A 24,363-nucleotide genomic window follows, 5' to 3' on the forward strand; every position below is an offset into this window, starting at 1 on the left:
CATTTCCTATGTTTCGCCTTCACTCTTTCTGCTATTTAGACACATTTACCTGCTGTAATAGATCTTATATGCCCAGGTGCAGTGTACAGTATAGCCTCAATTCCACCCCATATCCAGGCTTGAGCACATTTAACACAAGTGATTAACACACTTTGATGTTTGAAGAGGATCTCTAACTGTGACCAGCTCTGTTGTGAGGCCACCTCTGTCCTTGCTGTGGAAGAGAGGATTATTTTTAGTACAAAGCAAATCACGGTTCACTGAAGTATGATGACGACATAATGGCCGCTGTGCCGAGGCGTTTTGGTTGGCTGCCTACAGTGGATTTAATGATCTGTTCTCATGCTAATACGTGCATATATGACACATCCATTGATATGCCTTTTGTTGGTGTGAGTCTTTGGTGTGTCTAGTGCAAAAATGTGAGCAACTACAATGCCTAAACAAAACAACTTCTCTGAGACAGCTGTGAGAGGCTGAGTTACTGTTGGCGTAGCAACCGTCACAGCTCGTCCCCACCACCCTAGTCGAAAATGATCGATTTTCTTTAATTTTCTTCTGCATCTTCCACCAGAGAAGGAGAAGGGAGGGAGAGGCAAAAATAAAAAAGAATAAATAAAAAAGAGGAGGCTATCTGTAACCTATCCCTTCATCCTGGCATGAGCTATTCAATCCTGTCTATTAGATTTACTGGAGAGGAGCAAGACATTAACACATGCACACAGGAAAAAAAGAGAGAAGGAAAACACTGCCACAGATAATGTGGATGTTTCATGCATAATCTCTAATATGAGAAATGTATTAATAGGGAAATTATTGTGCATTCAATTATTTTGAAATGGCTGGCTGAGATGTTGTGATTTGGCGGTGTCCTGATAGCAGTGGCGCAGCAGGGAGCGCGGTGAGTGATGAATAACTTAATCTCCTAATCCGAAAATGGGCAGCGATCAACAGTACCGCTCCACGGAGCGGCCAATAAAATGAAAGCACCGAAGAATGACAGATGAGAGCTGGGAAAAGACGAGGAAATAAGAAATAGATAAACAAATAGAACAATAAAGCAGACGGTTTTAAAGCGGCGTAATTCTGTCACATTCATTAAAGCCAGAGAGCAAAATAAAACAATGCGAGATGGAGTGGCAGAAACATTACCTTTAATGTGGGTATCGTGTGGCGCGTTTGATGAGCTGCGCTGGCTCGGCTCCGTGTCCGCTGTATTCAGTGTGACTCTGAAGGAAATCAACACGGGATCTTTTATCAACCTGAAAAAAAGCCAAGCTTTATGGAACACAACTAGATCCCTGTCTGTCAGTAGGCTATGTACAGTTTGTACAGTGTGCTGGTGAAACTGTGTGTGTAATGCGTACTGTTATGCATACAAAACTGTTCAAAAGTTAGGGGTCTGTAAGTTTTTTTTCTTTTCTTTTTTTATAAGAAATAATACTTTTATATATATTTTTTTATTTTTTATTAAATGCTGTTATTTTGAACTTTCTGTTCATCAAAATAATGCAGGCACTATATAATGGTTTCCACAAAAATATTAAGCAGCACTGATTTCAACTGATAATAATAAGACATGTTGCATGCACCAAATCAGCATATTAGAGTGATTTCTGAAGGATCATGTGACACTGAAGACTGGAGTAATGTCTGCTGGAAATTCAGCTTTGCCATGAATAAATTACATTTTAAAATACATTATTCATTTAAATAACAGTTCCAACAACAATTTTCATATTTATAAATATTACTGTTATTTTTTTATCAAATAAAGGGAGCCTTGGTCTCTCAGCATAAGAGACTTCTTTCACTTACTAAAACTTACTGATCCAAAACTTTTGAATGGTATTATGGTATTTGAATGGCTGTCCCTTCAAATAGTGTCCTATTAAAGGATATAGGGGGCAATTTTGGACACATGCCTAAATACATTGCTGCCATTTGATTGACTGATTACACATTTGTGTTAACAAGCAGTTGAACAGGTGTAGATGTGGTGTATGTACTTGGTGTGTTTTCTTTAAAGAGGCAAGGGATCATCGTCAGTGCAAAAATGAACAATAAAACATTAATTTGTTTTATACAAGATCATATATCTTTAAAATAATGTAACGCTGTCCAATAGCTTCAGCTGTAGAGTCTTTTTATGCCTCCTTTTATTTTAACATGTTCTCATTGAAGTCGTACAGTATAACAGGATGAATTAGAGGTGGATAATGGTGAAAATGCAGGTGAAAGCTAACATGACAGGAAGCAGTGACTGAATGGCTTGAATGGACAAAGACTTTGCCACCACATTCCACTGATAACTATGTTGTCACTTAAGCCCTATTTGGATGGGACAGTTTTCTAAACAACGTTTGAGTTACAAATCTTATCACCCGACGTCTGTGATTTCATGTACCGATTTGGACGGGACTAACATCTCTGTGTTTATTACAGAAGTGGGAGTGTGTGTTTTCTAGACGTGGGCGTTACAGAAGGTCATGTGTTTACATGCATCACATATGACGTATATGTTTTTCAATGAATTATTTACTGATATAACTTAAATCTATTATAAAAATCCTATTTAAACAAATTTCACATGCATTTATAGATATTTATGGCTGTTTATAATAAACCACATGAGTGAGCAGAGATGTAGCAAGGTTAGTTGTTCAGGGAAGGAGGAGGCGGGAACCGGTGAGCGTTCAAACATTTTAATTATAAAATAAACACAAATGAAAGTAAAGCGGCAGCCCGTCACGGACAACTGACACACACACATAAATAAAGCATAACGTCCTTCGTCCTTCACTGTCGTCGGTCCTCCTCCGTGAGACACTCGAGAACGTTGTGGTGGCGCTCATTAGCAATTGTGCCACCGGCCTCGCACTGTTCTCACGGCTCTCGCCCCCGCCCTGCTTGCCACAAGCGACATCTAGACAAGTATCTTACCTGACACTGTTATTAAACTGGGCAGTCTTCGCAGTTTCTGCGATTTAGCTCTATTTATTAAATTTATAATTACATTTTTTCATCAGATACAATCCATATTGAAATGAAAGCACACGAAAGATTGGTGCACGAACGGTAGCTCAGGTAGTCAAAAACACTTGAGAAGCATTAGGATACTCAGCATTCATAGTCATTCACATTTACACGGGATTACTGTAGATGTCTCAGCGGACCATTGAGTTAGCCGAAAAACAGTAGGTAATTTGCTCTGGAATTTTTACTGAGGTTGTGTGAGAAAAACACAGACATGACAGATTTGGACGGGATTCAATTCACAAAGTACGCCTGTGAAACACAAACTCCAGGGAAACTAGTCCCGTCCGAATAGGGCTTAAGCCTGTGAAACACAATTGTCTTTAACTTTCTCCATTAAAACTAGTCCCATCCGAATAGGGCTTTTTTTATCCATTACATTTTTTTTTTAGTATGTTCATGCTAATAAATGATGTTTATAAAATGCTCTGGTCTTGCAGTGCATATGCTGCTTTTCAAGTGCATACCCACAGTTAAATGAGTGCAGGTCATTTGTATGTTGTCAGTGTGTTTGTGTTGTCCTCTGGGCTGAAATAGCATCTGTTTGGCCCTGTTATGTGTATCTGTACAAGGAGCCAGTGTCCAACCGTGCCCTGAGAGACCGAAGAATGGTGTCATCAGAAGGTCGAGTGTCTCTCTCTCTCAATTATATTTTAGTGTGCCATGACACAACTTTACATTTGTATTGTCAAAGCATTTGCAGCTTAGCATGCAAATTGTGCAAAGTGAATGTTACTTACCAGAAGAAATCGAGATCGGATGCGATTTAGGGTGTATTCACACCAGGAAAGTCCGATAGTTCACTTGCTTTGGTCCGGACCAAATAAATTTTTTTTTTTTTTTTTTGGTACGGTTCGTTTTCACACTGCTCTTTTTGCAAGTGAACCAACATTTGTAAACAAAACCACACGTGTGCTAAGGTCGTCCATTCATTGGACAAGGATTCTCAAGTAGGGAAATCAGGAAGTGCAAAAAAGGCTCAGCATGGAGATATTTCGTACTGCAATATTTGTTCTTTTACTAATTTTGTGTTATTCTGTACAAACGCAATATGAAGAAACTAATGAGTATCATATGATGCAATGTCATCATCTATACAATGTTGTAATTCGGATTTTGAGAAGACGACGATGTGCTGCAAGACGGTTCCGGCGGAGAGAACATGCTCTCATGTGCGCTTACCATGGCATGCTGACTAGGCGCGTTTCCATTACAGATTTGCGCAAAACTTTTGCGATTTTTTCTAAATGTCGATAAAAAAACTATTGCGGCGTTTCCATTAACCGATGTTATGCGACTAAAATGTATTTTTTTCCTCTCGCGATAAGTCATTCCAAAAATCATGGTAACGGATGTTGGTAGGTTTATATATCACAGCCACCGCACTAGACATTATTATTATTATTATTAATGGAAGGAGACGTGGTGTGTTATCCAAGCATTAATGGCAGACCCTTATACTGCGAACGGCACATATAGCCAGGAGTTCCTGGCTGTTTCTCCCTCATTTCTGCTCCGAGGTCTTGATTGTGGCATTTCTTTGAGGTTTAGAATCCAGTATTCCTGTAATTATTGTTTCTTTTATGAATTTAATAAAGAACTCTGTCTCGTATATGTCCAAACGGTCAGTGTACTTTTGTGTCCATTCGTTTTTCCTTATTTAACCCGTAATTGCAAAACGAAAAATGAATGGTTGTATTTTTAAAACGCAAAGTTAAACACCAAAATTTGTATTAGAACTGTAGGCTACACACCAAATACTGCGCAAAAAAATAAATATCGACGAATTTTCAGATTTTTGTTTATGACTTTTTGCCCCTTTATTAAACATTTAAAATATTGACAAATTAATATGAAAAAAATTAGATTTTACTGGTTTTCTAAGGCCAAATTAGAACCTGGAAGTTATATTTTTCCCGCAGTGCTGAATGAGAAGAGCCATATAACCACAGCCTACAGAAAGGGGATTTATAGGTGAGTTAGGCTATAATAAATGTGTCTGAAAAAATAACAAGATATTTTAATTGTTTATTAATAAAAAATCAGTGTCGACTAAAACATCTCCATCCCCGCTGTATAAGGCGGATGCACCTTTGGAGAGAAATGCACCTTTCATACGGATTACATAATCAGAAGGTATTAGCTTTCGATTCGAATTTGTTCGTTTTAAAGTGGACATTTCAAGCTTTAGCTTAGGCTATATTTTGTTTCAGTTCTAGCGCTTCAGTTCACGGAGAGCATGAAGCGCGCCTGATTGTTTTATTTTATTTTACAAAAGCACAACGTTTTCTTGTTATCGTGAGTTTACACAAAGTAGTTGCGAAAAATGTATTATTATTTTCTGTATGACCAGAAATGATAGAGTATTTTAAGTTGTTTCCACTGTTGATAGGAAAATGCAAGTGTTCGCGCCCGCGTCCGCTCCTCCGTGCCATCCAGTGCGCGCTCCACACTCGCACACACACACTTGGATATGCGTCAAAATCTTGTTTAGCCTATTTGTGATAATCTTAGCTCTGTATTATGAATGAGATGTGACGAATTGCTTTGTTCCTTTTTTGGATAAAAGCGTCTTCTACATATGTAGCTTAATAGCCTAAATGTTATAATAATGATGATAATTATTATTATTATCCCCGCGTCTTCTAAGTCAGCTGACTGTAAATGCGCAAAACCTGTTTCCATTGCAGTTTTGCGAAATATTCCTTTTTCGAATTGCCTGAAAAACCTCCTCATGCGAGCGTAAAAACTTTTTTGCGATAAACGGGAGTTTTTGCGAAATGGACGTGTTTCCATTGAGCGTATTTTCAATTCGCAATTTCAATTTGCGCAATTTGAAGGGTAATGGAAACGCGGCTAGTGGCACTGCACAGAAGACGGACAAGGTATAAAGTTTTCATTCATAGAGAGGGGCTATGTTCATAGCGCAGTGCTTTCTTGCAATTGGGTCGGTTCATGTTCACACCGTAAACGAACCGTACCAGAGTTCGTTTGGAACCGTACCGAGACCACCTCTTCAGCTGGGTCTCGGTTCGGTTGTTTGGTCCGCACCCGAGTTCGATTGCTGTATTCACACCTGCCCAAAAGGTCCGCACCAAGGGGGGAAACGAACTAGAGTTCGATTCAATCGAACCAAACAAGGCAGGTGTGAATACACCCTTAGACAAAATAGTAGTTTTATCTAAATTGGTAGTTCTTTTTTGGTTAACCAAAACCTTAGCCTGTGCTATTGCTGTCAAAGAAAAAAATTGTTTCGGAGGAAAAGCTCATTAATTAAAGCTTTTTATTGAAAATTCGCCTTTGGCTAAGCCACACCCTAGAATGTAGATTGACCAATCACAGCGCAGCCAAGAACGAGCTCCCACAGAGGTCCGACACTTTTTCACAGCGCTCCATTGACTTTAACACAGGCGTCTCATATTTTTGGTCTCGGCAGGCTATTACCGTTGTAGTTTTATCAAAAATATGGTTAAACATTGTGCCTGGGGAATTTGTAACACAGATACGCGTTTCCCAGAGAGGTTGGAGGGGGGTGTGCGTTTTTTCCCTTCCCAAAACCGAAGTCAAATCCTGACAAGTGTCGTCTAGCACACGCTGCTAATAAATGCAACGTTATACTCGCGTAGTCCGTTTGCTTTGTAATAACGATTATAGAAGTGAATAGAGACCTACCCAGCTTTGCATGAACAGTGTTGCTCCTTGATATTGTTAGTCCCAGCCTCCGTCTCGATTAGTAGGATATGCGGTGGTTAATTTTTTGACTGTGACCGGTATGCTTTTGCCTCTATTTAGATGCCTTGTTGTTCCTTGCGTTTCACCTGTATGTCGTAAATATAGCCTTCGAACGTATATTGCAGCCCCTTTTGCCTACTTCTATCGGACACTTTATTTGCTGCTTTATAAAAGTTTGATAAAATTTCAGCAGAAAGAGCTGTCACAGCATAAGCCATGTTGATACCAGAGCCCAGATGAAGTTTGTTTGTCGGACGTAGCAACAATAACTAAGGGGGGTGGGGCTTTAAATTAAAGAAATTAAATTTGATGACGATCTCTTTCTGCCACAAAAGACTCGCCCACATTTTTTTGCACTGATTAATCGTTCGCAAGAAGTGCTTTAAGAAATAATTTTAATTTAATATTTCTTTTATTGTGTAGCCTATGTTTTCTGTATGTTGGGTGTATTGCTGTGCATTCTTTCAGAAAGTGTGACTTGATTTTACACTCTTTCTATTTTTTTTGCATATTTGTTCTGCCCTATTCTCTTATATCCACAAAGAAGTGACAGGATAATAAGATCCAGTTATGAAGTGTTTGTTGGAAGTAATATCAGGGTATTTTACAGTTTTTGCCATGAAGATTCTTGTTTAAACATAACTTAAATCATAGAAGTGATCACCTGTTTCGTGATAAGCACATAGCACAACACCATCTGCAAAATGTCACAACAAACCATTATTTTGTCTCTGATGTGATGGTACGTACATGTGTTTAATTGATAACACTGAAATGTCTTTGCCTGTGGCCTTTTTTCTAAACAATTGAAACATTTTTGTCAAGACAGAAGGCATTACAAGTGTTAGAGGAGGAGTTTGATGTGTATGTGTGTAAGGGTGTGGATGCCTGTGTTAGTGTGTTGAGGGTCCATGCGAGGGCTGAATGACAGGCAGCAGACGGGCAGGTCAGGTAGCATGTGGTGTATGGCAGGTACGTTTCCTGTGTCTAAACAGAAGCGTGTATAAGTGTAGCCCTGGCCCTCTCTGACAGTAAGACACCACGCAGCTGCTGGCTTGATTGAGACATCTGTATAAAGCAGATGGACTTTGAGAAAGAACTGGGTTTGATGTCTATCACTGACATTTAAACGACAAAGCACTGCGTTTACTCAGCTGATGCTGGACAGGAGACCACCATAAGATTGACTGCTGGACCTTGACTGACTAGGACTGCTGACGGTCTCAAAAATCCCATTTGTTTCATTAAGTTTGTCTTGCTTCATGTACTCATAACTAGGCTACATCTCACCAATCATAGCAAGAGCAGACTTTCAAAAAGTTTAGCATTTTCACTGAAAAATAGGCTTCTAATGTAGTGTATCATAATCTTTTTTTAATTTATGTTCACCCGGCCATATACCTGTCAGCGGGACTTTTTGCACAGTGTCTGCACTGGTTTGGGAGAGGGCGGTGGGAGGGGGGATTATGCAGAAGGGGATATGCGCGAAATGACCAAAATCTTATATCATGATATATACATGAAATTTCATATTTCCTGTGACCATTTTCAATATCACAAAAAAACTAATACTAGCCTAAGTAAAACATTTTTTTTTAAATAAACTCTCAAGCTTAGCCTACTGAAGAAACTACAGGCATATAGGAAAACAAATTTCAATAGATCATAGAAATAGACCTGAAAAACCTCAAGCACTTAGAAATACTACATTTATTGTATAAAGTAATTAAATGATAAAAAAAATATGTATAAATATGACATGCATTCAGCCATGTTGAAATTACCATAATTTCGAGGTTTCAACTTGTAAAAAGTGTTCATGTCCTTGTAGAGCTCGTAATTACAACTTGGAAGATGGGACTTTTCTAAGAGCTCCTACTTGTACTAAGTGACCGCTGTGTTGACCGGTGTTGATTGTGTTGCCATAGAAACACATAATTCCCTGTCCGAGGAAATGAACAGTTCCGAATAGTGTTGTCATATCGAGCCTACGGGAATTATGACATGGCGTGAGCGCAGCAATAGTCAAAAATCTGTACCGGTTGACAAAATTCTACCGGTTAATTGTGTCTACCGGTATATCACCCACCATAATGCAGAATTAATTTAAATGTGTTAAACGGAGGAAGCTGCATATACACTCATGTGGCTGATAGCATAATCATATGAAATACAGAAATGTTAACTAATAGTGGATATCATTTAGCATTGTCATTTTATATTATTAATAGTCACCACTGAAAAACAGATGAATATTTCAAACTGTTTTTTCTCAGTTCTTGCATTTCCATTGGTAAGCATAAGAGACGTCATTCAAAAACATATAAAAAAAAAAATCCTACAGATCCAAAACTTTTGAACCGTAGTGTATATGAATATTTGCAGTGTAACTTATTTACGTGATCTGGATCCCCAAAACACAATGTTTGCTGTAAATTAGAGTTCTATGAATGTAATCCACATTTATAAAATTTTAATATATTACAGTACACATTATTTTGTTTTATTTTCATATAAAAAGTAACAGAAGATATCATTATTAGTTAATACATTGAAATAATGAATTGTTTGGTACTATATTAAGTTGTTGTTGTTGAATTTTTTTTTTTAGGTTTAAAAAAGTCTTTCCAAGAACCCTGTGAAACCTGCAATGGGGGACTCTCCGGTGTACAGATCCCCCTGTTTGGGAGTCGCTGATGTAAAGGATAAACACGTACAAAACTTGCCGATATCCTCACCAAAATCGCCCAGGTGTTTATTCGTGTCCTCTGTGTTTGTTATTATATACTATATATATATATATATATATATACAGTCCTGTTTAGGATGAGTGTGATTTGTCAAATTCTTGTGTGAGTCTCTCTCTCTCTCTCTCTCTCTCTCTCTCTCTCTCTCTCTCTCTCTCTCTCTCTCTCTCTCTCTCTCTCTCTCTCTCTCTCTCTCTCTCTCTCTCTCCCTCTCAGTGCTGCTGTAAATAAATAAAAGATAGGTTCTGTTGATACAACAGGTCTCAGTTGTGTAAAAGCCACAACTCTCATATCAGATCTGGATTTGTCTCTCTCACCAGGGAGTGCAAACTCACAGTTGCAGCCTTCCAAAACATAAACACTCTTCCTCAATTTTCCTCCCTCTTTGTCCTTTTCTTTTATCCCTCTGCCTTATTAATGTCCATTCCTTGCTGTGTTGGCCAAGCAGGCCGTGATTCCTAATGAACACGCAGAAGACCCCCGGGCAGCACTTAAACTTTAAAACGTCTATTATTAGGATCACTAAAACGCCATTTGTTGACCTTGTAGAAATATAGAAACGTGCCTCTTTCTCGATATCTCAACACTTCTTCCAACACGAGAACCGAGAGCAGGTGTGGATTGGCGAGCAACCTAATGTCCGACGGCTGAGCTTGCTTTTGGTTGCCATAGCATTGGGATTATTAAGAGATCCAGTGGCTGCCTGGTTCCTCTTTTATGATTCTCAGACTGAATAAAAATTTAAAAGGCCATTAAACACCATTACCCCCTCCATCGCAGGTGTCACTGCCAGCGATGCAGAGTGAAGTAGCTTATTTTTCTATTAGGTGGAGAGAGAAAGAGAGAGAGAGAGGCCGATTGTAAGACCAGTGCAAATGAATCTTTGCTCTAGAATGGCCAAACGGTCAGACTCTAATTAGCCTGCTCTGCTCCTCTTTATCTAATGGGGCTTTGAGCGCTGAAAAGGGTAAGCCTTTCTAAACACCCAAATGGCTTATATTAGTTGCTTGGCTCAATGGGAGTTTGACCATCCTTGAGTGTGTGAAGGGCAAATGTGGGTTTTGAGTCTAAACTTGAGAGAGAACGACCACCATGAATGACTATAGCAGCAGCATGAATGGTGATTTGAGATATTTGCTTTTGTGAACCCTAGGGTTGCGCTGGTGCTGGAAAAATACCGGTATATGTTATATTTCAAATGGTACAATATCATGATTACAACCATTTCGGTAATTGATACGCTGCAGGTCCGAAGTTCAAATCAGATAAGACTCACTCTACACGATAATTGTGCTGTTAATATAAAATAAGAGAATATCGCGAGTAACCAAATAATGTTTATGCTCCCGTGTGTATTTGTGTAAGCGCTCTGTGAAGAGTGTTTCTATTGACAACGTGTTTTTGCAGTGTTGAGCATTATAGCCTATCACGGACATATATCTGTTGAGCACATGAACGTAGTGGTCAATCAGATGTGTTTAAGTTGCTCTGAATCCACTAAAAACCGCTGAAAACGCTGGAGTTTGTTTAGAGAAAGCTCATAGAGTTCAGCCAAAGCACGTTTGCGAATCCTTTCATTTTATAAAAAAAACAACATGATGTCAATAAGAGATTCATTGTGCAGTGTTGTCAGATTCATTGATTGTAACAGTTTTCGCTAAGTCAGTAAGATGGCTCTGAACTTCAGTGATTATAATGGGAGCACTCTTTTCTCAGTATATTATATACATTTGTCATGCTGCTAACTGCACATTTCAAAGTTTCTGGACCTTATTTAAATGGTGGATTGAATCCGAAACTCCTGTGATTGACAGTCATAACCATAGCAATGGACGAGACTAACTATACTGTCAAAATAGATCTGTGCAGATCTTGAAGCGTAAATGCAAAACAATAGATTTGCCACTTGTTCTGTGTGAAATGTGTTACTTTTTAAAGGAAGATTTCACTTTTTGTATAATTCAATAATAGTTCAATAACAAAAAAATATTTTAATTGAATCACTGGAGCACTGAGAAGTGCTGTTTATGTTGTTAATATATTTATGCTTAAAAAACAAATAACACATTTGTTACTGCAGTGTTTCATGCGGTGTTCTTAATAAAATTGTTTTTAATTCAGTTATCTTTTGAGGCTGCCTAATCACCTATGGTATCGATACCGATATATTAGATTCTGGTATCGTACTGAAGCCAAACTTGTGGTATCGACAGTGTTGGGCAAGTTACTTTTAAAAAGTAATTAGTTACAGTTACTAGTTACTTCTGCCAAAAAGTAACTAAATTAGATACTCAGTTACAAATTTTAAAAGTAACTAGTTACTTAAAAAAGTAACTATTGCGTTACTTTCAAGTAAAATTAAATTTTAAATGCTCAAATGTGACCCGACCTCTACCCCTCTTTAACGGAACTTAAAATACATGTGCATGTTCAATTATTTATGATAAATCTGAATATTATAATAAAATGGACACTTAATACAATACATTATTAACAGAAACATGAAACATTGCACACACATCTAAAAAAAAAAAATGTTGCTGTGGGACAAAGTGAGACTAGCCTCCAATCAAATGCCATGTATGTAGATATTATGTTTATATAGTGGATCAATGCAAATAACACAATAGATGTTTTGGAACTTTTGATATTTATTGCCCCTCAACAGGCCACAACTGGGCAAAATTAAATTAAGCTTGTTAAGCTCGTCGCCATTCCTGTCTCTCGTTGACTGACTGACTTGTGTTGTTCCTTGTGTGTCCTGTCCTGTCCGACTATGCGTTATGATGGGTCGTTCGCAATTCATGAGCGTTAAGGCCAATTTATACTTCTGCGTCGGGTGCGCGCAGTAGGTACGGCGTAGCATACGCACAGACGCGTACCATACGCCGTACCCTTCGCCGTAACCTGACGCGCACCTCCTCAAAAATGTAACTACACGTCGCGACGACGCGGACCGCAAGATCTGTGATTGGTCGGCTTGGTAGCATCGCGTTTCCTTCTATGCATTTCCGGCGTGTTCTTCTGCACCGCCCGCCATTTTTAAATTCTAAGTACAGCGAAACTGTTAAAAAAACTAAAAATTTACCTTTTCCACCTCTATAAGCTCCAACTCCAACATGATCTGCTCTCTTTCAGTCGGCATTGCTTGTAGTAACCTAAACTCAAAACAGCCGCGAGGAATCTTCTTCTTCTTGCCGCGAGGAATCTAAACACAGTGGAACATTAAAACCCTCCGCCGCCAACTAGCGTTTCGGCGCTGTACTGCAGAGCAACGCAGACCTAAACGCAGAAGTATAAATGCTCATGACGGCGTTGCCTACGTGCGTAGCCTACGCCGTACACTACGGCGTACACTCGACGCAGAAGTATAAATTGGCCTTTAGCCGTTAGTGATGATGGATCGACTCGTTCGCGAATGAGCTTTTGATGGGTCGTTCGCGATTCTAAGAGTTAGTTACTCTAAGAGCCGGCTCTTTTAGGTGAACGTCGGGAGCTGGCTCGCATATCTGAAGAGCCGACTCTATTTTTACAAATTTAGCCTATAGAAATTAAATAATTATGTAATAAAAATTGAAATATTATAGTCAAAGTCATTTAAAGAGCCGTTTGTGAGCCAAAAGAGCCTGCTCTTTTCAGTGAGCTGAGTCAAAAGAGCCGAATGCCCATCACTACTATGCGTGCTTTCGAACACCCGCCCAACTCTACCTCTGATTGGCTTACAATGACATTTTACTCTACCTCAGCCAATCGTCAGCATTTATGCGCTTGTCTCGTGCTCTGCCCACTAACCAAGGAAGAACATTAAAAAAAGTATTTGCCTCTCGCGCAGAGATCTAGTTGGTCTGATGAAAAAAACAAAAAACAGCTTCATCAGTTATAGTAACGCGCCGCATTTTTTGGCAGTAACGGTAACGGCGTTATTAAGATGAGAAGAGTAATCAATTAGATTACACGTTACTGAAAAAAGTAATGCCGTTAGTAACGCCGTTATTCCCATCACTGGGTATCGATGCCACCCTAGTGAGCCCTTTTCTTCATGTTAATATCAGTTCGATTAATAGGTTAATATTTTGAAGTGTGCCTAATTAATTGCAGTCTGAATTTCAGAGTGCACATCTTTGGTGTCAATTTAAATGTTGATTCAGTTGATAAGAATAGCAAGTTCACACGATATATCTTCAGGATTGTTGCTAAAATTCACACGGCTTGATTAATTTGGTACAATATTGTATTGTATTGTATTGTATTGTATTGCACACCTCCTTTTCCCTTGCCGGAGACTTTCATAACTTTTCGAAGTTAGAATAGTTAGCATCCTAACTTTATTTCCTTTGATTAACTGCTCATCAGTGAGACCCGTGTTCTCGTTGACGCAGGTGAGCAATGGGACCTGCAGAGTTAGCTGGATGTCTCGTTCTCTTGGCTTCAGCCTGGAAAAGTGCTGATCGTGGAAGGGGTGCTGGAGGAGCTGTCTCTTGGGCAGATGGTGGGAAGACAGGGGGAGTAGTCACCCTGCTGCTTAGCCAACAGGGACACACACACAGACGCATTCACATACGGCACACCCACACAGGAAACATTAGAACAACGATTTGTCATAGTCTTTCATTTCAACGGAGGAGTTCTTTTGTTGTTGGAAATAAGCCGTGTTTATTATTATCTTCCTCTGAGTCAGTACGTTTAGGAGTTCAGCAGACACCTCTTACGATGGTGACAGACCGCTCTTCTTTATCTGACTGTCCACAAACTATTCATGAAGAGTTACTCTGAAACTAGCCATCAAAGTTTTCTTGTTTATTTTGACAGCTTTAATGGTTCCAAGACAAAAGAAGCAAACAACACATCTTGCATAGCAGGACTTGACAGTAAGGATTGCTTTTTAGTGATAGACTGATATATCAAACAGGCTGATACTCAAGGTGATATTTCGATATTTCCTAACCCTTTTTAAAAAAAAATTATATACTTTCTAGATAATATCACTGGAAAAAAAAATAGTTCAGATGTATTTTTTATTTTGTTTGTTTTGCTGGCCTAGTTGGTCAAACTTGTCCTGCTATATATACACATACAGATATATACAGTGTGTGTGTTACATTAAAACAGTAACATTTTTATACATATTAATTAAAATAAACATAATAAATTGAGTATATACTGTAAACACAACAATTTACACTAGCAGTAGCTAAACATTTGCTGGCATAAAAGGCTTACCAACTGTACATGATCCACAAATGTATATAATTGTTGGAACGTAAGCATCGGCAAGTGACAGTTCCGTCAACTGGCCCCAAACTTTCTCACACTGGCCCTTATCCTCATCATTGAGCTCTGCCTAGAGAGAACTGCTGCAAACATTCTTGACAACAAACAGCGAGGGATGCAGATTGTGGCTGTCTTGTCTGTTAGACTGGTGGTATCAGGAGGGGCGTCTTCATATTTGAGATCCCTGTAGCTAAGCTTACGCGTTTGACTCCGTTCCACGTAAACCCTCCATGCTGTTCGACACTATCCATCCGCTCCCATATGGTAAAACTGGGCTCCGGCTTTGTCAGCTTCCAGGTTTTTTTTCTTTCTTTCTTTTTGTCAGCCTTAAAAACAGACAAACACAGTGAGAGGTGGGCTAATTACCACAGGCCTTCCTGTAATTACTCTTCCAGAGCAGCAGACAGGTTGGGTACAGACAGATCTGCTGTCTCTCTTACATGCTTATCTGCTGCTCACCAGACAGCTCACAAGTTCTATGTGGATTTGAGGTTCAGCTTGTCCAATAAGTTGAGAGTCAGGAGTTGTCAAACATGGTTATGGTGACATCCCGGTCTTCACAGTCTTGTGTGCCAGTGATTGGCCATGGTTTTCATAGTAGTAGTTCAGCAGAGAAATATTTCACTTAGTTTAAAAAAGAAGTTCAAGTTCAAGTCCCTTAGCTAATTCCTCAGAAAATGCTTTTATATTTCGTCAGGAGGAAAGTAATGTGAGAATGTCCTGAAATTGTGTCCTTTGTAAAGGTTATGGGCAGTACTTTGAACAATAACTGTCAGCACTGGGTTGAAGAAGTTATTTGAGTCATTAAGCTGCAGATGGCATAGCCATTCATCGGCTGATAGTAATGAAGAATGCTTGGAGTTATTTGTATCTGCATGTAAACTGTTTTGTTAAAAGTAGGTGAGTTTTGCTAGCCTGATACATTTATGTATCCCATAGGGAACACTGGCCCACTAAGATGCCATGGTTGCTCTACATAATTATAATGGGAAGGTCCTTGTAAACTCATTAATATTTCTGTGAATTTAAATCACATTATCACTGCCGTCATACTTGACTGAGATCAGTCAGTCTATTCAATACAATGAAAATTCATAGTGACACAGTTTATTTATTTTAACCTCCAAATGTGAACAAAAAGTAGTCCATATGTAAGGAACAGACCTGAAATTTAAGTTGCTATTCACTTAAAATTACACTGCCAGTGATCTGTTACTCGAGAACTGCTGTCCCATTTGAGCTGTAACAACTGGTTCTTTGAAGAATCAGTGCAATTTGTGAAAAGTCATTTTTCTGTTCAAATTCTGAACCATAACAACTGGTTCTTTAAAAAATAAGGTTGAATATTTTAACTCACTGACTCAATGATCATATTCTCGGTAAATAGCTCACTGGAGGGGAAAATTATCAGTAAATAACAGAATTTTTTGTCTATTTCTCGCACAAAGATATTGTGTGGCTTCAGAAGACTTGGAATGTAGACAGTTGTAGGAGTTACTTTTATGTTGCTCTTTTGTGTTATTTGATATTTTTAGAGATCAACTGATGTGGTCACTATGAATTAAAGTTGAATTGAGTACAACTATGAGAAGGTTCTTCAAAAATGTTGTAATACAAGGATTTGCTTCTGTAAATCGGACGGTTATCTCATCAATTTAGGGAAAATGTGTTCTGATGGCCACTTTTAGAATGCACGAATGTGCCAAATCCAGAAACAGTCAGTGTGCACTGTTATTGCACTAGTCGAGAGAGAATCAAGTTAATGTTTCTTGGGGTGTGTGTTCTCTGGGCCTTTGCTCTCTAACTTGATTTAAAGCTAGACATACCTAGTCTTATGTCAGGCACAGGTTACATTCCTCCGATTAAAATAACACTTCAGCCGCTCCCAACACGGACAGTATGCTCTCTTTTTCTCTCACTCTCCTTTTATTTCTCCTGAAAGCTAGCTGCCCATGCCACAGGCCAATGTACAGTCTGAGCTTTTGAGCACATGCTTTATGGGATGCATCAGTTTGTTGTGCAGAGAGGTTTTCTAGGGGATTATCGTGGCCTAAAGTAAGTTGCCCTTTCATTAACCTCGGCTGGTGATTTCTAGCTTTAATACAATACAAATGCGTAATCTGGCCCGCACAAACACAGCTGAGCCACTGTATTACTGTCTGATATTGCTTTGGGTTCCCTCTCACCATTTCACTAATTAAGCTCCGAGCTCAACCTCCAGTCCTGCTGTACTCTATCGTCATTTTAAATTTATTTTGATTGATTTGTGTCAGCCTTAACTATGCTCTCTGCTAGATCAATAAATAAAGATCAATACTGTAATGTTTTCATCAGAACTGTTATTAAAAAATAGATTGGCTATAAAGAGAACTGAATCACTGATAGCACTGATGCTTGCAATGCATGCCAACTTTGAATTTAATTGAACTACGTCGAAGTCTTCGAGATTAGTTGTGGGAACGCTTGCAGACGGAGTGAGATCGCTAGTTATTTACTCAAAAAAACAGCTCAGTATTGAGTAATGACGCTGACCGTTGAGAATCACATCGTGTCCTAACCAGCAGCATACTGATGACTGCGCTCACAGAACTCGCATTATAATTACTGGCTAGCCAATAGAATTCATGTGGTCGTATGTAATATGATGACACGCTGTAAATTACAGTCCAGATGAATGGAGTTGACCAGCTGTAAAATGTTAAAACAGTAAAACACTGCATGAAAGCTGGAGTTGTGACTTTGCCAGCAAAGATGATGGCTTGCGGTCTGGAGTCATGCGTACGCGTGTGCGTAATACGAGTTTGTCGGCTGGTGCGTATGACTAAAAATGTTTCCACAAAGTCTCGTCAGGCTGAGAGATCCCAGTCTGGCCTTTTAATAAGAGCCGTTGAAATACGTCACGAGTCCATCGATGTTATTGTGCTTGGTTTTAGCCACAGGATGTTTGTTCGCTGGAGATCTCCTCTTCTGTCAACCACCCTAAAGGCCCCCCTTTCTTACCCACGAGGGGAGGTTGGGCGGCAGCTTGGACTCTGCCCGATTCTCGCTCTAGCCAGCTGGGTGTCAGGCAGAGGGGGGGCAGCTGAGGCTCCGGCCCAGCCAGGGCCCGCAGGGATCTCGGGGTTAGCACAACAGAGGCCCCGGTCCCGTGCCTTCCTTTAATAGCCCCAGTTTGACCCCGCCTCGCCACACACACCGCTTCCATCGCAGGCGTATGATTAATGGCCTAGTTTTTCTCTGGCTGGCTTACCGTATGACATCCATACACACACACTTACGCACACACAACCACTGCACAGTTTCACTGCTTATTCTGTCTTTGTGTGTCTGTAGAATAATGAAGCCTTTTCTGTTTTGGATGGCACTGGTACCTGGTATACAGGTCAATGACGTGACATTTTTGTCCTTTCTATTAATTTATTTACAAATGCATTGAAATGTAATTCATACGATACATGAAAATAATAAATCATTATATTTGTAAAAAATGCTTTTTTTTTTTACTTTGAAAATAAATTTGAAAACCTTTTTCCAAGACACATTATTGTGTGATCAGCTAATGTGTAGGATGGAACCAATTTTGTGATAGTGAAGTTTCAGAAGTTTTTTCCCCCCTTTCTTTCTCCAGATTCAATGGGGTCAGTGCTGAAGTTCTTTGGAACCGTAGTCGATGATAAAAATAGAATAAAATATCATTTGTATATTGATATGTATACAACTAATATTATTCAATATATTTGTAAAAAAAAACAAAAAACTATTAAAATAAGTACATATATTTCTAAATAATATTTTTTTAACCTGATTTTACACCACATAAATTACACATTTGTAACTTGCATAACGAGTACATTTCTAAGAACAACTAGATTTTCTTTATCATGGAAACTCTTATGTCATTGACCCATACAATTACTTTTAGGGTACTTGATTTCCCTAAAGAGTGTGCGTCCATGTGCACTGGTCGATATACAAATAGCATCTGTGTGCATGTGAGCTTGAGGTGGCTACACAAGCTCATAAGTCCAATGACCACAATGAACTTGGTTAAACCCGAGCAACCTCATCAAACCTAGACAGCCCCAAGCCTGGCCCGCCACAGGATTAACATGCTATTAAAGTTATTTTGTACATCAGGAGAGGACATTGAGTGCTTGCATCCTAACTGACACCTGTGTGTTTTGTTGAGAGAATTAAAAAAAAATGTCCACACAGGAGAGCTTCATGTGATGCCAGTGTTTGTCTACAAAAGGCATATTATGTGTGTTTAATGGGGGTGGGTGAAATTCAGGCATTCCATTTTGTGTTTTTCTTTTCAAGTCAGTAGAATAGATACATGAACTCGAGTTAACACATTAAAAGCTTTAAGTTAAACTGGGCTTTGTCATCATGATAAACAGCGTCAAAACATGGTTAATCACTGAATCTAATTTTAGTGCATGCTTGAGATGCTACATACGGCTGCAGTCAGTACTTATTTTTTTTCATGATGATAGATGTCCTTCAAAGTCATTAAAGACTGTTGTAATAAATCTTCATGTGAACAGTGGGATTCTTGGTCAGTCAGAACTAAGGATGAGAATCGTAACAATTCTCGTTTCAACTCTTATTCCAGTGTCCAACTATTCTTTAGTACTCTTGAGGAAGCCCCCACAACCCTCGAGTGGTAGATCTTTTTTGTCCCTGTTTGTTTGTTGTTTTCCATTTAATATTTGGTTATTTTGGTTCCAATTGGAATCCAGTTCTGAAAAAAAAAAGAATATCAAATGATCTTTCAAAATCATTCTAAGATCACTTCTTATCAATGTTAAAAACTGTGTAAGCTGCTTTTTTGGGGGAAATCATGATACACTACCGTTCAAAAGCATGGGGTAGGTAAGATTTAAGAAAAAGAAATAAAAAAGAAATTAATACATTTATTTAGCAAAGGCACATTAACCTCTTACAATCCTTGCCATTTTTGGGGATTTCCGCCTGGATTTGGCCTACCCAAATTAAAAAGCTTCCCATTGCCACATACTTTGGCCTAAATACACAGTTTTGGTGTCATTTTACAGTAAACCCTTTGCACTTTCATAAAACAGTGCTAAAAGTGATAAACATTTAAGTATATGTTGTCTGAGCTTTAATAAACACACAAAAAAAGAGGCGCTTTTTTATTTTTTTATTTTAAATTCATTTTTGAAAGTGTATAACTCAGGCCCTGTGGGCTCTAGCTACCTGCAGACAAGTATGGCTATTTCCTCTAGATGACAGCAAACACTGGAAAAAAGAATTTTTTCTCTATAATAAAAAATGAAAAAGATATTCAAATAAATCTGAAGGGAGGAATATTACCTTTTTTTTATGTAATTTCCACCTACCCAAATCTAAACTCTGCTCATAGCCATGCACATTGGTCCATTTGCAATATTCCAGTGTAATTTGACAGAAAACCCTTTGAAATTATATAAAACAGTGCTGAATGTGATAAATATTATAGTATATGTTGTCTGTGCTATAGTAAACAAAAAGAAAAAATAGGCGCTTTATGATTTTGATCATTTTATTCTTTCAGAAGATACAAGACTTATCATTTGACACATTATTTGCCTAAAATCTGTGGTCTATTACAATGTAGAACAGGATCCTCATCCTCCAGATTTCTATCATTCATTATATGGGCATCAGGTTTGACACCTGTGTTGTGCATCACCTCAACATCACCGGCCAGCCTCCTGGAGATGTGATGCCAGCTGTGCCAACACTGTGCCAACAGTGCCACATCTTCAATCTCCAATAGAACCTAAAACAAAGAAATCACTGTTTATACATAGTTTCTGCACTGTAATAATATCCATTTCACAATATCAAAATGTAGATTTACTGAAATAACCATTTTATTCAACTTATGTAAAGTTGGACTATTGCGCAACTATTGCGCAATCATACTTTCGTTTCAATATCCAAAACGTTTGACAATTATTTTCAAATAATAGTTTATCAGATTGGTTGCTGTGCTTTCACATTTCAAACTAACAATACCTTTATCAAAAAATTTATATAAACATTGTAAATGCTGAATGCAATACGTACCCAAACAGTCTTGCATGGCCACTCCAAATTTCTCCAAATTTCGAAACCGGTTGCACTTACAAAGATCGCTTTTATCAATGCTTTTATCTTGCTATATGCAATTATAGAAATCAAAACAGTTCACAAACTATAAAAACACACGCAAACTTGCAGATATATTAGTAAATAAAGATCTCGCCGGTAACCCGGAAGTGAACAGGTCTCTCCAAGGGAGCAGCGCGTCAGCATGCGCGTCAGTGGGATTGCCTGGGGATTCCCCTCATTCAGACAGTTCCGGCTCCGGGGAAAGGTCCGTCTCCTTTCTGACGCGAGTTCCGGTTAGATATATATAGTATTTGGATGTGCCTTTGCAGTTGCACAAGTAGACTCGCGCGCGTCAACGGATGACTTGAAGATCCTGTGTCTTGCGCGCTCAGAGCGTGGCTGCGCTCAGTTCGTTCGAAAAGGGTTTTCTCACCAACGAAAGCTCACAGAAACGTGAAAATGGTCTCATTTGAAAGATAACATCCTAAGCTAAAAGCTGATATAGATTATGTGGCTGTTTGCGGCTGACTGAAGCCGACATCGGAGCAGGAATGTGATACTTGTATCTGTCTTTTCTGTTTTATTGTATTTCACTGCGCGATTCTTTTGAGGATATTTCGATCTATGATTGTCTCACAATGTAATAACCTACATCGACAAATTCCTTAGAATGAGAGCTTTCTTGTTATATATGATTTGTCTGTTTTGTGAAATATATGAAAAATAAATATTTGTAGAAAGATTTCTTCGCAATCATAAAGCGGATTTTTTTGCCTGGGACCAATGCATATTTAAGCTAATATTTCATTTTATATGTATCATAAAAACGAAAGTGATGGTATTCTTTGTAAAGTTTAGATTCTAAGCTTTCAAATGATACCATGAATGATACCATGGCTTATCGGGAAGTCTGTAAAAAGAACGTACGAACATCACAACGAAGTTTTTTTTATCCCGGATACGGGATGGTGGAGTTAATGTGTTAAATTGATAAAAAAGACTCTAAAGACATTTATGAAATTAATAAATATTACAAAAAAAGTTCTATTTATAATAAATGCTGTTCATTTGAACTTTCTATTCATCAAAGAATCCTGAAATTCCACAAAAATATTAAGCAGGACAACTGTGTTTAATATTAATAATAATAAGACATGTTTCTTTGGCACCAAATCAGCAATTAGAATGAATGTTGAATGATCATGTGACTGAAGACTGGAGTAATGATGCTGAAAATTCAGCTTTGCCATCACAGGAATAAATTAAATTTTAAAATATATTACAACGAAATCAGTTAATATTTCATAGTATTACTGTTTTTACTGTATTTTCTATCAAATAAATGAAGCCTTGGTGAGATTAAGAGACTATACTTTTAAAACCATTAATAAACCTAATGTTTCCAAACTTTTGACCGGTACTGTATTTAAAAATAAATCAGCTAATTCATATGATGGAAGATGTTTTTAATACCCCAAATCTGATACCATTTCTTTCCCCAGTCTCTGTGGGCTCCATGTTCAATCATAGAGGATCCACATGCACAAAGTCATGGTTTATTTGTGTGCAGATTCCCATGCTATATCCATGTGCATGTTGTCCTCTGGAATCTCTTGTTGACCTTATTCCCAGCAATCTTGACGAAGCTCAATGCACCCGCTTGTTCTTTACAATACTCAAAAGCATGGATATTTCATGTTGGGGGGGAAAGGGCATTGCATCCTCGTTCTATAACTTTCTCACTCTCTGTGCTAAAGCCTTTAACCAGAGAGATTCATTTCATCCTTGGTATCTGGAGTAGAAACAACATAAGAACAGGTCAGAATACCGCTGCTGATTTGCCTATGACATGAGACGAGAAAAGAGGCTTGGTCCACAGTTTTAGGTGCTGGCTAGGTACCTCATTTGCGGCTGCTGTGTGCGCTTAGCAGTTGATCGGTCTCTTCTAGAGGAGGTGTGATCCACCGTATGTCCGCTTGGCCAGACCTTGGCCACGCATTCAACCCCAGCTGCACTGAAGAGGTTAAACTGGCGGGAGCTTTCGGAGACACAACTGGATGGCTTTAGTGCATTTTGTTGTAATTGTGTCCCAGTTGTCTTGTCAGAAATCAATTCAAGTTGGGAGCTGGCTAGCACAGGGAGGTCAAGGATTCTGCAGCCTAAATATTTTATCTGTACTACACGTCTGGAGCTTTTAAAGATGCGTGCTGGCCTGTTTTCCCCATTTCTCTTCCGCCCAGGTCAGGGCCAGGTTAAAATCAATTATAATCAATTATTAAGGTTACTGTGTATCTGGTGGAGGCTAAAGAGAGTGGTGTGGAGAAGACCAGGCCTCGCTGAAGTCCAGTTTTATTTATTTCATTCTTTGCCTCTCAGCCTAGATTAACCCCAAGTAAAGTTTTTAGGGTAAGAATGTAACAACATTTTTTTTTTTTTTTTGCTGTATGTGCCATTGGCTACTTGTTTCAATGAAGAAGTGGCAAGAGTTTAGTTTTTTATATATAAATGTTCTGAAAAGAGGTCTATGCACATATTATTAATATCATACGGATGGTTGTAACATGGTATAAAAACAAATAGGATATATAGGGCAACACAACTATTTAGAGGTAGAAAAAAATCAACAATTTTGCTTTTGGACTATAATTTGATTTGCAGTCAAATTAATGAATGTTAAAAAATAGAATAAAAATAAAATAGAAATATCATGTTTGAGCAGACGAAGAGAGTTGTAACGTTACTTTCCCGTAACTTATGTAACTTCTACTGGACCCACAAAGAAAACCAATTTTTGTCGCAATCGTAAAAGTGTTTTCTTTTTTTATTGCTAGCTAATTTTTGTATGCATTTATTCAATATTATTTTTTCTAACTTGTTTAATGTTTTAGAATTAAAAGTGTAATTTGAAATAGAAAATATTTTTTTTCTATTACTTTTTAAACTATTTTAAAAGGAATTAACAACATTTCACAAAAAAAATTCCCCACCTGCTGTTACTCTTCATCATGTTAGTAGTCAGTTGTAGCTACAGTGTTTGCTTTGCACTTGACATTAATTTACAGTACACATTATTTCATGTTAGATTATATTAATTTGTAGATAATAAGTTATAGATTCGAAATTATTCTAATTTGTGAGACTTATATCAAGCACCCAAACTACTGAGTTACAAACAATTTACAACCATCAGTCTCCTCTACTTCCTGTCCTCTACAGGCATGTCTAGATGAAAGCACTCTGAATACCTGAGCACATGTTTGTGTTGTTGTATGGCATGCCGATTACAGTAAAAACAGTAAAATGACACTTGAGTCGCAAAGAGTTAACCGTTCCCCAAACACTTCCACTGAGACTCTTCAGAGAGTAAAGTTAGGTGATTTTACCAAACAAATGCAATACCAGAGAGTCAGATGTGGCTCATGCTAAACTCTGTGTATGTAATACATAACCATCATATGACATCCATCAGCCCCTCCTT

The sequence above is a fragment of the Rhinichthys klamathensis genome, unplaced genomic scaffold, assembly GCF_029890125.1.
Source record: "Rhinichthys klamathensis goyatoka isolate OS25496 unplaced genomic scaffold, OSU_Roscu_1.1 h1tg000474l_1, whole genome shotgun sequence".
NCBI lineage: Eukaryota > Metazoa > Chordata > Actinopteri > Cypriniformes > Leuciscidae > Rhinichthys > Rhinichthys klamathensis.